This window comes from Pelodiscus sinensis, chromosome 1, assembly GCF_049634645.1.
Source record: "Pelodiscus sinensis isolate JC-2024 chromosome 1, ASM4963464v1, whole genome shotgun sequence".
Taxonomy (NCBI): Eukaryota; Metazoa; Chordata; order Testudines; family Trionychidae; genus Pelodiscus; species Pelodiscus sinensis.
In genome coordinates, this window is record NC_134711.1 from 42,457,840 (window position 1) to 42,471,192 (window position 13,353).

General features: G+C 41.2%; 1 long non-coding RNA gene across 1 annotated transcript; it reads right to left on the reverse strand.

Annotated features, from left to right (window-relative positions):
- Window positions 1-1,588: 1,588 nt before the first annotated feature.
- LOC102452562 (uncharacterized) lies at window positions 1,589-11,681 on the reverse strand. The gene is made up of 3 exons (XR_332045.4): window positions 10,699-11,681; window positions 10,206-10,309; window positions 1,589-6,414 (listed from the first exon to the last, which is right to left on the reverse strand). It is a non-coding gene; the product is annotated as an uncharacterized LOC102452562 (long non-coding RNA).
- Between the last annotated feature and the right edge of the window lie 1,672 nt (window positions 11,682-13,353).

Sequence of the window (13,353 nt, forward strand, 5' to 3'; positions counted from 1 at the left end):
ACATGGCAAAGTATTAGGTACATTGGAGAAGAAGGGGATTAATACAAGAATCAAAGGGTGTATAAGAAACTGGTTAAAGGGGAGAGTAAATCAGACATGCTGAAAGGCAAGCTGTCAGGCTGGCGAGATATTACTAGTGGAGTTCCTTGAGGATCAGTTTTGGAACCAATTTCATTTAACATTTTCATTGGTGACCTTGGCACAAAAAAGTGCATGTGCTAATGAAATTTGTAAATCACACAGAGTTGGAAGGTACTGTCAATATGGAAGACAATCATAATATAATACAAGAAGATATGGATGACTTTGAAAACTGCAGTAATAGAAATAGGATAAAATTTAATACTACAAAGGGACTAACTATGGGAATTTTTGCTATAAACTAGAGATGTATTCATTGAGAGCAACAGAAGAGGCAAAAGATCTGGTTGTATGTGTTCATTGCTAGATGTCTATAAGCTGCCAGTGTGATGTGGCCATGTAAAAGACTAATGCAGTCCTAGGATGCATCAGGTGAGATATTTCCAGTAGAGACAGGAAAGTTTTATTGCTATTACATAAGACACTGGTGAGATCTTATTGGATATACAGTGTGCAATTCTTGTCTCCCATTTTTAAGAAAGATGAACTCAACTTGGAACAGGTACAGAGTAGGGATACTAGATGATCAGTGAAATGGAAAGCCTACCTTATGAGAGGAGATTTAGGCTGAGGAGAGATATGATTGCTCTGTATAAATCTATCAGAGGGATAAACACCAGATAGGGAGAAGAATTATTTAAGAAAAGGGCCAGTTGTTGCACAAGAACAAATTGATATAAATTGTGCATCAGGAAGTTTAGGCCTGACATTTGATACATTTCATCAGAGCAGTGAAGTTCTGAAAAAGAACCTTCCAAAGGGAGTCATGGAGGCAAAAAGCCTAACTTATTTTAAGACTTATCAATTTATGGAGGAAATGGCATGATGAGACTGCCTACAAAGGCATGTTGTCCATGTATGACTGCTATTAGCAGTATTTCCAGGGGCTGGAGATGGGGCATTAAAGAGGACAAACTGAATTTCTACAGATAATTCTTATGATGCTATATGATTGAAGATGTCCATTTGTATCATTGCGTTATACAATTTTATATATTTTATTTATATTTATATATTTTATTTATTTATATAGTTATATATATAATTTTAACAATTCTTATATAAGATGTATCATGTAAGGTGTCCGTGGAAGAGTTACAAGCTGTTAAATATGATTATCCTGGTTAAATCATAGAATCATAGAGCTGGAAGAGACCTTACAAGGTCATCAAGTCCAGCCCCCTGCCCAAGGCAGGACCAATCTCAACTAAATCAACCCAGACCAGGGCTTTTCCATCACCTCCCAAGGTAACCCATTCCAGTACTTCACCACTCTCCTAGTGAAATAGATTTTCCTCATATCCAACCTAGACCTCCCCCCCCACTGTAACTTGAGACCATTGCTCCTTGTTCTGCTATCCGTCACTACTGTGAACAGCCTCTCTCCATCCTGTTTGGAACTTCCCTTCAGGAAGTTGAAGGCTGTTATCCAATCCTCCCTTTCTCTTCTCTTCTCTTCTCTTCTCTTCTCTTCTCTTCTCTTCTCTTCTCTTCTCTTCTCTTCTCTTCTCTTCTCTTCTCTTCTCTTCTCTTCTCTTCTGCAGACTAAACAAACCCAAATCCCGCAGTCTCTCCTCATAGGTCATGTATCATCACTGTGTCTGAAGTTATAAATATTTGCTATGTATTTGTATCTCAGATATGTTTGTTATTAGGATGACACCTATAACGTAGTTTACATTCAGTCTCACCAGCCCTTTTTTGCATTTCTACAATAATTACACATTGGAAACCATATTTCACTATCTCTGCATTCAGTACTAACATAGTTTGTTACCCAACACCAGTTAAGTTGATTGCAATGACAAAACACCACAAAATCTGCTGAATATCAAGCAATCGAAGCAAAGTAAGAGCAAACTGTATTTACATAAACACACGCAGGGTGTTTTCCCCCTCACAGCTAGCTATCAGGAAAGCACTCATTCAGATCCTAATTATACATGTAAGGGCATGTGATGTGGACATGTGACCACAGACTTCATATTGATCAATAATTTTCCGTACATAGCAGCTATAGGCATTGTTTGGAACAGTAACTTTCCATGTACATGGTAGAGGACATATATAAAGACACTTGAGACATCTCCTTTTTGGCTTATTCCTGCTCTAATTTTCTGGACAGTGGATTGACAACTAAAAGGAGTGTTTTGAGCTATAGACTGAGGACCTTCAAATCTTTTGGAAGTCACCAGAGAGACTTTTGCTGGCTATCACTGCTACAAACCTAGTATAAAAATTTTACAAATATTTTTATGTAAATGATCTTTTTAACCATTTATCTAATATTTTCTTGTATTAATAAATTTTTAGTTAGATTACTAAGGTTTGGCTGACAGTGTAATATTTGGGTAAAATCTGAAATATGGAGTAACCTGAGTGTCTAACCATTTGGAATTGGTGGAAAATTAGCTATGGTAAACTGGGTTTTTAGTAACCTCTCTCCATATTAAACCAATGTATCTGGCTAGCAACCAAGAGCTGGAATACCTAGGGGGACAGCGAGACCAGGGGAAATTCCCCTCTTCTCCAGGCCCAACTCCCAACCCTGCCACTTCTTGCTTCTACTGTGCTTCTTCCCATCCCTGCTCCACTCCACTCATTTCCCATACCCCACCCCTACCCCAAGTCTTCTCTGCCCCCAGTGTGACCCGGCTGGGAGATGGTGGCAGAGCAGAGCAGTTTGCTACTTCTTTCTGCTTCTCACAACTACTGTTGCCATGGAAGTGTGTAGGTGTCCAACCCCTCTTGCTGACCTGCACTAGGCATTCCAGGAAATCCCCCAGGCCTTCCTGAGCCCCGTGGGCTAAACTCAGTATGGAGGACAGTCCTATCCATAGAATGGTTGGGGTGGCTGCCATGGACCCCCCAAAATCACAGGGCCTGAGGCAGCCACACAGAACCATCCTATGGACTACTCTGCCTAAGGGGGACATTATTTGGCTTCTTGTTAACCACTGTGGTGTTATAGAAGCTATTTGGTTTGATTAATCTAATTGTAAAATAAGTTTTGGGGATTGCCTGCTCTGTTTCTTGCTGTCTGCAGTGAGTGTGACATTCTTAGTGTGGCCCATCCCAAGCATCAGGAAACAATTTTTTCTCAGGAGTCTGGTTGGCGGGTCTTGCCCACATGCTCAGGAGCTTACTAAGAGGCATAGTTTGGGTTGGGAAGGAATTTTCCTCAGATCAGATTGGCAGGAACCCTGGGGAATTTTAATTTCCTCTGAAGTGTGGGTCCTGGGTCACTTGCTATTTGAACTAGAGTAAATAGTGGATTCTCTATAACATGAAGTCTTTAAATCAAGATTTGAGGTCTTCAGTAACTCAGAGATTAGGGGCCTACTACAGGAATGGGTGGGTAAGATTCTATGACTTGGAATGTGCTGTAGGTCAGACTAGATAATCATGATGGTCCCTTCTGTATTTAAATTCTGTGAGAAAGTTTAAATGTAGTTCATACGGGCCTATCCTACAAAACCTTGGGTAAAGTTAAAACTATGCATATGTAATGAGCTCTGGTAAGGTAAATGGAACTAGTCACAGTGTATAAAGTAAATACAATCATAAGTGTGTTTGCAGCATAATTAAATGTGGTCTAATTTTTGAAACTGCCAAGACCCTCATTGGGATTTGTGGGAGCTTAAAACTTCTGAAAATCTGGTCACCTATGTACGAATCTAACTTTAAGCATCCAAGTTTGAAAATGTGGGACTTGGTTGTAGTAAGTAGCTTTCCCTATTTGGATTAACAAAATTAATCTAACCTGTGCAAAATAACTTTGGCTTAGAGGTTGTATATGCCTCTTTCAGCCACTGTTGCCCTCTTTGGCTGGCTCTTCCTTGTCTGTTCTTCCATGAATACAAGTCGACATCACACCCATTCCATTTTGTTGAGAGCACATTCTTTCCATTTCTGGCCAAACAGTCTTGTCATGGGATCAACCCAACATTTTCAGTCTACCCAGAAGTTGTTTGTGGTCTCATGGGATCCAATCACTAATGTGGGGTGTCCACCTACATGATCTGCCCATATCCACTTTGTTTCATACATCACCTGTATTACACCAGTCTATCAGTCACTTTTTTTAAACCCATGGGGCAATAATTTTCCACAATACACATGAGCTCCAATCAATACATTCCCATGTACATAATATAAATAGAATAATTACATAGAACTAATTATTAACTTAAACTGCTTGTGAGATTTCTGTATCTTCCAGACATTTACTTTTATGCTTCATTAAACTACAAACATTGTGTGACTTGGAGAGAAAAATGCATGCAGTCTAGTCATAGGCATGTCAGGCCTAACATATTAAAGAGACAAGGTGGGTGAGGCAATAATTCTTTTATTGGACCAACTTCTGAGTGACAAGCTTTAATTAGAGCCACACAGGCACTCCAGCATCAGAGCTTTTCTCTGACCTGAAGAAGAGCTCTGTGTGGCTTGAAAACCTGTCTCACCAACAGAAATTGGTCCAATAAAAGATATTACCTCAGTTACCTTGTCTCTCTGGAAGAGAAAAAGGCATCACTGCAGATTCCCCCAGATGAATGTAATATGAATGGCACAGAAATAGGATTAAGAGAAAAATATTTTCATGGACGTGCAAGCCAGAGTCTTTAGTAGCTGCCATCAGACTGGCCTATTGTACAGTTCAAACAAGGCAGTGAAGTATGAACTTAAGACTGTCTGAATCTCAAATGCAATTATAGAAACTGGCTCCAGGCCTAGAGCATCATGGGGAAAAATTAGTGGGAGCAGAGCACCCACTGGCACCAAGCTCCCCTTTCTGTTCCCTCCCCCTCTGACTGTCATGAGCCAGCAGCCCCACACATAGCAACTCCTCCCCATCCCTCCCAGCACCCCTGCGAACAGCTGATTCATGGCATTTATAAGGTGTTAAAGTCCTTCCACATGACAGTGAAAGTCACTTGGGGTGAATTTCTGACTTCCGGAATGTAAGCTACCACGAAGAATCAAACTCTTCTTTGGATAAACATAATTCACCAAACTCAACAAAGACTGACTAAAAAATAATTAGCTTAAAGATACATGGATTAAAGGAAGAATATCTAAGCACATGTGACCGACCTAAGCAAAGAGTTTACAAGGAAAATTTGTTTTTCAAAGCAAATCCTTAATTCTCACCAGCTGTTTCAGTAGCACAATGTTCAATGTTTGGCCTATCAAACCAAACCACTGTGCATTCAGGAGGGAATGTGTCTCTGTGTTTTTAACAGGACTTTGTTCAGACTAAATTAAGGCTATCTCTTTGAAATCACATGCTTTAAGCCCAGGGAAGTGTGAATTCAATACACTGTAGAGTTTGGCTGATCTGTCATTAAATATGACCAATAAAACATTAGTAGTGGTTGTCTCTGTGACCACAGCAAGGGAGAGAGTTGGAGTTAAGGATCTCCAGTATCAATGATTCATGTCCACATACATTTAGTGTTATGTCATTCTTGAGGTCCATATGGGGTTGTACATTTTGCACAGACAGAGCAAAATTCAGTCCATTGCTTCTGTCAGCACAAATAAAGGAAACATGCAGTTATGGTCCTTGGGTTCCATTTTTATTTCTTTGTAGACTCCATCAAAGTAAATACATCTACCCTTCTTCCACATAGCTTAAGCCATGTGTTACAGGATCTCCAGGGTTGAGCCCGGGACTCTGATACTGTTGTTCCCCATTCACTCTGTGGCCTGAGCTCTCTCACGATGCTTTACTATTGACAAACAGTGAACATCACCAGGCACTGTTATCACTCAACACAATCACCTGTGGAGCCCCGCACCAAGATAGATTGCATGAATGTTCCCAGAGCCATTCATGAATAACACAGAGAAAAGCATCAGCCAAATCCCCCAACTCCCAGCTTTGTACCTCAGGAATATAATGTCTTGCACTGCTCAAGTTCCTCTGAATACTGCAAGTTTATTAGATTCAATACTTCATCAATGAGAAATGGACATACACTAGCCTTTGTAAACCTGAACGTATTTACCAATCACTGCAGGCCAACTCACTGGCAAAGCAAGTAAGCAGTAAATCAAGTTTATTGATTAGAAAAGATAGATTTTAAGTGTATATAAGTGATAGGCAAAAATTCAGAGACGTTACTAAAAAAAAAAGAAAATATAAGCACATACATTAGTCAGTATTTAGAACAAACAATGTTCTCACCCCACTGGACGTTACAATCTTTTGTTTTTCTCTTAAATCTGAGCCAGTCTCCTCTCTTGAATTCTTCTATGTTCTGGTTCCTTGTAGCATATGTAAGGAAAGGAGAAAAGGTGAAACATAGGGCCACTGTTTTCTGTTTTATACCCTTAGTTCAAATTCTTGAAAAACACAAGGCCAGGCATGTCTGGTGGACACTGCTGGGTCACCAGGCAAGGCTGAGCAATTCTCCTGGTTTGGCCTTGTGCAAGGGAGCCATGGTGTTGTAGCTCCCTTGCTAGACAATGGCTGTTGATGGTGTTTTGATACCTCCCCATCTTTGGGGAGCTAGTATCTGGGTTCTTCCCAAGCCTACAGCATATTTTTAGTGACAACCATACAACGCAATTCTCATATCTTCATATACATGCATGATGCACATATTTAGATAGAACAGTGAGTTTCAGCAGATGCAATCCTTTTCCCCGATACCTCACATGGCATGCTCTATATGAAATATCTCAATTATATATAAATGATGACTGTGCAGGTTACAGGACATCAATGGAAAATGGATATACACCAATCTTCGTAAACCTGAGCAGATTTACCAAGCACTTCAGGCTGCTGTGGAGAGTAGAGTGATACTCCATGTTCATAAACATATGAACCTGTGTGATACCTACTAGGAATGTTACATTTAGTTTAATCAACTAATCAACTAGTTGATGGATTTTCCGACTAGTCGATAAGTGGGGGAGCCTCAACAGGGTTAGCTCCCACCCCAGGACTGGGTGTGAGCCAGGAATAAGCTGATTCCCAGTTTGCACGTGGTCCCCACTACCTCCCTGCCTCCTCTGCCCCCGCAGATTTTAAGCCAGCTCCGCCCAGCACTGGCTCCTGCTCCCACTAGGGACTAGTCACTTACATCCCTAGCACTGCCTTCATCAGTGCAGAGAGAAAGGAACAGGACTGGAGGGGAGAAAGAGTGACAGAAGAGGGCAGGACAAACATTGTAAGCTGCCCTGCTCATTCTGTTCTGCTGACTCTTCTAGTGTTCTACAGCTATTGCCATAATATTGCCTTCCACTGATGCCATTGTACAGAGGCGTAGCGAGGGTGTTATCTGCCTGAGGACAAAAGCAAAATTTGTGCCCTCTCCCCTCGCCGCCACATGGCAGTACCCTGAACCTGGTGCATGGTTGAACCCCAACCCTGACCCTAACCCCCCACCCCTCCAGTTTGGGGAAGGCCCCTGCGCACACTATCCCGCTGTCTAAGATGAAGGAGGGTTGGGCTGGGGTTGGAGAGGAGCAGGCAAGCCAAGGGATGACAGGGGAAGTGGAAGGGGACTAAATTAGTGCCCCCCTACTGGGGTGCCCGGGAGCAACTATTCCCCCACATTCTCTTTGCTACATCAGTGAATGTAAGAGATGAACTTACCTGTTAAAATAACACTAAGAAAAACTTTAAAATAAAACTAACACACAACACGAGAATCACCCTCACTTTCTTGAAGGCACTTGAAGCAATAAGTAGCCTAATGCTGAGGATACACTGCAAGCGAGGCTTTCTGTCTGCCACGAGAACTTTTTCCTTCAGGCTGCCGTGAGATTCTATCCTTAAGTAAAGGAGAGATGTCTCTCTGAGCTGCTCTTCCAAATTTCACATAAGCCATTCAAGTGAAGCCATTCATAGATGTCAAGATTCAAGGCCAGCCTTGCCTTTGGCAGACTGCCTTGCCAGGTGTTTACAATCAAAACTTCTGAACACGTATAAGACTTTTAGTTGAGAAAGCCATGTTAATCCCAAGTCTCTGCTAGGACTTGGAAATGTGGATGACCTATAGAATATACCAGCATTTTCTTTGGAAAATCCACAACAAAACATGGAGGGAATCAATCACCTCAGTAATGCTAACTCCTTTAGAATTGAGGCCCAGATTATCCAGCACGAGCTGAGATAGACTGAGCACTGTGTGCATGTTTAATATATTTTTACCTGTCCAACTTGCCAAAGGAGAAAGGAAACAGGGAGGCCAAAAGGAATGGTTGAGAGCAGTTTGTGACACAATTTTTTTTTTCTACCAGTGCAATACATTTGTTTAAACAACTTAATCATAGCAAGACGGGCGATGAAATTTTTGGGTGTAAAAAAGTACGAAAATAATAAAGTGCTGTAAAACTTAACACAAAAATTCAGTTTTCTCCAAATGTCAGCTGTGTTGACGTACCCCCCCAGACTTCTCTTGAGTACCCCTAAGGGTACTCGTACCACTAGTTGAGAAATACTGGTTTAGAACAGTGTTCCTCAACTTTTTTTTTATAAAGTAGCCCTTTAAAAAATTATAAGTACCCCAATGCACCCATCCCTTCCCCAGAGCCAGACATCCCTAGCCCCTCTGCTCCAACGTAATGCCCCTCCTCCCCTGGAACCCTCCTCCTGCTCTAACCCAATGCCCGTCCCCCAGAGCCAGGCACCTCCAGCCCCCTCTGCCCTTCCCACACTCTAACCTAATCCTTCTCCCCCTTCCGCTGAGCCAATCACTGGAGGTATGGGTAACCCTACCTTTAAAGTGGCTGCTCCCGCTGCCTGGCCCTGCCTCGGAGGCTAGATTGCACAGGAAGCACGTGGCCCAACAGTGCCAGTGTAATGTAGAAAGCTGCTACCTTATAGGATTGTGCTACTGGTAGCATTTTCTTATTTGTATGATCATAAGGAAATGCTCGTATAGGAAACTGCTACCAGAAGTAGAATAATCCTACAGGGAGCAGTTCCATACACTCGCCACAACGCGTGCGCTCTGCTCCCACCCCAGCCCAGCACCCTCTAGCGTGGCACCCACGGACAACTGCCCCCCCGTACACACCTCGCTACGTTTCTGCCATTGTATGGGCAACATGCATACTTCACCTCTTGTTCTTCCTATGCCCAGATAAGGAAAATCATCTAAAAATTATAAAGTTACATCTGCAGTCAATGAGGACACTGGTCAGTTACCCTTCTAGATGTTTCTTACATCTAGGACAATTTCCTGCCTTAGCATGCCATTCCAACCTACTCTGTGATGTTGTTTTCAGCTGCCATTGATGTGAAATAAAAGCAATTATCATCATGAAGAATTGGTTCTTAGACTCCAAGTAGAATAGGATAATCCTGTCTTGAAACTAGCTTAACTTGATCACTCACATGTTCAAGGACTCTTCTACTTTTTTGTTCCTAGATAAGGACATAACTTCTTAGCAATGTAGGTTTAATTATTATAATTCTAGTACTTTTTCTTTAGGTCCTCATATTTTGTCGTTTTTGAAAGTATCTACCCTCGTTGTGATCCAGTTTTCAGCTGCACACAGTAATGAATCATTTTTTATGTATTCTGCAGCTTGAGAGAAAGTTGAATCTAACATGGTTGCACAAAGCTATCAGGAATAGTGCTTATCTCTACAACGATGTTTATCAAAAATTTGAAACGCTGTAATATACTTTCTGAATATAATTATGTAATTAAGATGTAACTACACTGCTTAGACGTAAATGAGTACAAAGATGTAATTTATCTGTATGTACATATCTTATATTGAAATAACCTCAGGAAATATTCACAGTGCAACAGATGGGATTTTCACATGTTATTCCTCCCACGTATCCAGATAAAAATGTACACAGCACATTTGTTCTCGAAGGAGTCAGGTGCACTTGCTAATAGCAAACAAGGAAAACATGTAAAGCAATAAATATCTTCAAATAAGATAGTGTGCGTTTTCCATATTGGCCCAGTCATCATCAATATATGAGCACCTGTTCTAGTAATAAGAGCAAAGAACTGAAAAACAGCAGCTCCTGGCTCCAACCCTGCCTCGTCATGCGATCTTGGTGCAAGTCACTTATCACTTACCTTCTACTTCAGTTTTCCCTTTTGCAAAATGGGATGATAACACCTTCCTCCCAGGGCTGCTGTGCATGTTAACTTAACGAATGTTTGTAGAGATCATTGTGTTTCTTGGGAAAAAATCATCATAGAAGGGAAAAGTATTATTATTTTATTGTATTATACTCAGCAATATGCAGCACAAAACAAAAGCACAGACTCAACATATTACTTTAAAGCTCTATCGAGTATATTCAGTGGTTCTGAGCTTTATACAAACAGAAGGAATTTGGCTGTGTAAGGACTGCAAGATTGGGGCCAACATTTGCCAAATGATATTTAGTGGACAATTGTGAAATAATCATGAAAAAAAGAGACAGGATAATCTAAGAACTTATTTAATGTGTATCCTTTCTATAGAAATAGATATTTACTACTAAAATAAGACTCCATAATAAACCCATTACAACATCGGTTACACTATTTTTAGATCATTTAAAGAGAATGACTAGGTGCTTACCTTACAGTAACTGTGGTTCTTCAAGATATGTTGTCCCCACAGATACCAAGCTTAGTGCACATTCACTCCATGCTCTTCTAAATCTCTGTGGACAATCTCTCAAAGAAGAACATTTGTTAGGGGTAATAATTAAGCTTTCCTTTTTAAAAATATATTTAATAGCAGGATTATGTGGTGCTCCATATAAACCACCAGAGAAAAGCCTTTGTTACAAGAATTCAGTATCTATCCTCCCTCACAAGCACTCTCAAGAGCATGTATTTTACAATAATCTGGCAAGATGAATTACACAAAATAGGGTTTTATATAAGTAAATGGAAACTGAAGAACTATTTTTGCAGCAAACTAAGTTGGAAAAGATTTGGCCTTATTATGGAAAAGAAAACAGTCACCACAAATTACATACAAACCTGTAATCAATCTAGTGCAGCTTCCATGAGGAACAGGCTATGTCGCTTTCACTAATGCAGGACTTTTTTTGTTTTTGTTTTGAGGAAATTTTCTGGGCCTGATCCTGTTAGGTGCTGCATGATTCCTGTGCTGCACAGACTTTGAAGAATCAGATTTTGCAGATTTTAAATGTTTGCTGTCATATCAATTGATATGACCCAGGGGGTTAATTTGAATATATTCAAACTAGGGCTGTCAATTTATCTGCATTAACACCTGCGATTAATGCAGGGCACGATTAACACGTTAAAGAAATTACAGTGTTAATCGCAGGCGTTAATGCTGCACTGCTCCCTTGAAGTGCCACTTTGGCACTTCAAAGGAGCAGCGCATTAGAAGCCTGTGATCAGCTGTAGGTCCCAGCTGATCCCCAGTTCTGCATTCCACTGCCCGTTTGAAGTGATGTTCTGGCGCTTCAAAGGGGCAATGCTGCACGGATCCCGGGGTCAGCTGGGGACTCCAGCTGACCCCGGGCTTCCACAGTGCTGCCCCTTGGAAATACCAGAGCGGCCTTTCCAAGGGGCAGAACTGCACGAAGCCAGGGTCAGCTGGGGACTCCAGCTGATCTTGGGCTCCTACAGTGCTGCCCCTTTGAAACGCCGCCACTGCATTTCAAAGAAGCAGCTGCACTAAGCCTGGGGTCAGCTGAGGACTCCAGCTGATCCTGGGCTTCTGCAGCACTGCCCCTTTGACAAAGGAACAGCACACACAATTAATTACATGATTAATTGCGATTACTTTTTTTAATCACACAATCACTATTTTTTTTAATTGCTTGACAGCCCTAATTCAAACTATTGTAATTATGTTAGGTCTTCTACAGACATGATGCACTGTAAATATCTATACTCTTTAGATATGGCATAACATATGACAATAAAGCAAAAAATATTTTGTAAAAATACTAAAGCCACTCTGACCTAGTGACTATAAGACAATGTGACTACCGTCTGGGGAGGCTGCCTAGCCATTATCAGCCAGAGCAGAAATATTGCTATAGATTCTTTAGCCTAATGAATCACAAGGGAAACACGGAAGTTGATAATGACAAAGCAATGACAAGATAAAAGGCACTCTCACACAACATAAGCGAAATGCTGTGCCAAAATTAGAACTGATCTTCAAATTCTGGCAATCGCCCACAATACTTAATGACTTTAAATGGTTTCAGCATTTCACCCATTTGCTCCACATTGAGCTCTTCTCCTGTTTTTACTTTGCCACAATGCATAAAAAGTATTTGACCTCCTAGCCCAGATTTAGAGCACAGTGGTAATAGTTCTTTGGGGGCATAATTCCCCATCCTTGAAGGAGCAGTAGGGCAGACAAGGACTACAGACACTGGCATTTTTAGAAGTGATCTTTAGGCCTGCTTACGACAGATCTAATAGGCATAAGTTTAAACCAGCCAGTGGTTGTGGAAGCTGCATCTATGCTAGCAGTAGCACTGGTAGCTCTATGTGAGCATTAGCAATAAGGGAAAGTTTTCCCAGACAATCTGCATGGAGGGTCTCAGCAGGAACATGCAGAGAAGGAGACATTATAATGTTGCACTTAAACATGAAGTGAAAAAAAACCTGTCAAAGCTTGGAAAAAAACAATTGTACATATCAGGATGACACAATGTGACATGATAGGGACCACATTTTGTTGATGACATCAGCGTAAATCTGTGGTAAATCAATAGAATTCTGTGCTGGGAATTTCACAGGGTATGTTTCCATGGCAAATCCCCTCTACCGCTGGCACAGTGAGTCTCAGTACCCAGCTCTACAGACTTGGGCTCATGGCTGCCCTAGGGGTATGTCTACATTGCAACACTATTTTAGGATACCGGAGTATCCTGAAATAGCTATCCCACCTCTTCATAGCATGCCCATTGTTTCAGGCTCACTATTCCAACATCCCTGTAAACCTCATGCCACGAGGAGTTAGGGACATTTTGGAATAGCACTTTGTTTCAAATTTGGTGTTCTATAATCAGCACCAAATGATGAAATGAGCTATTTCGAAATAGCATCAAAATAAGATATGTAATTTGCATAGCTTAAATTTGCATATCTTATTTCAAGTTATGGTGCAGTGTAGATACATTGCTAGAGCCCAAGCCTGAATACAGGCAGTCCCCGGGTTACGTACAAGATAGGGACTGTAGGTTTGTTCTTAAGTTGAATCTGTATGTAAGTCGGAACTGGCGTCCAGATT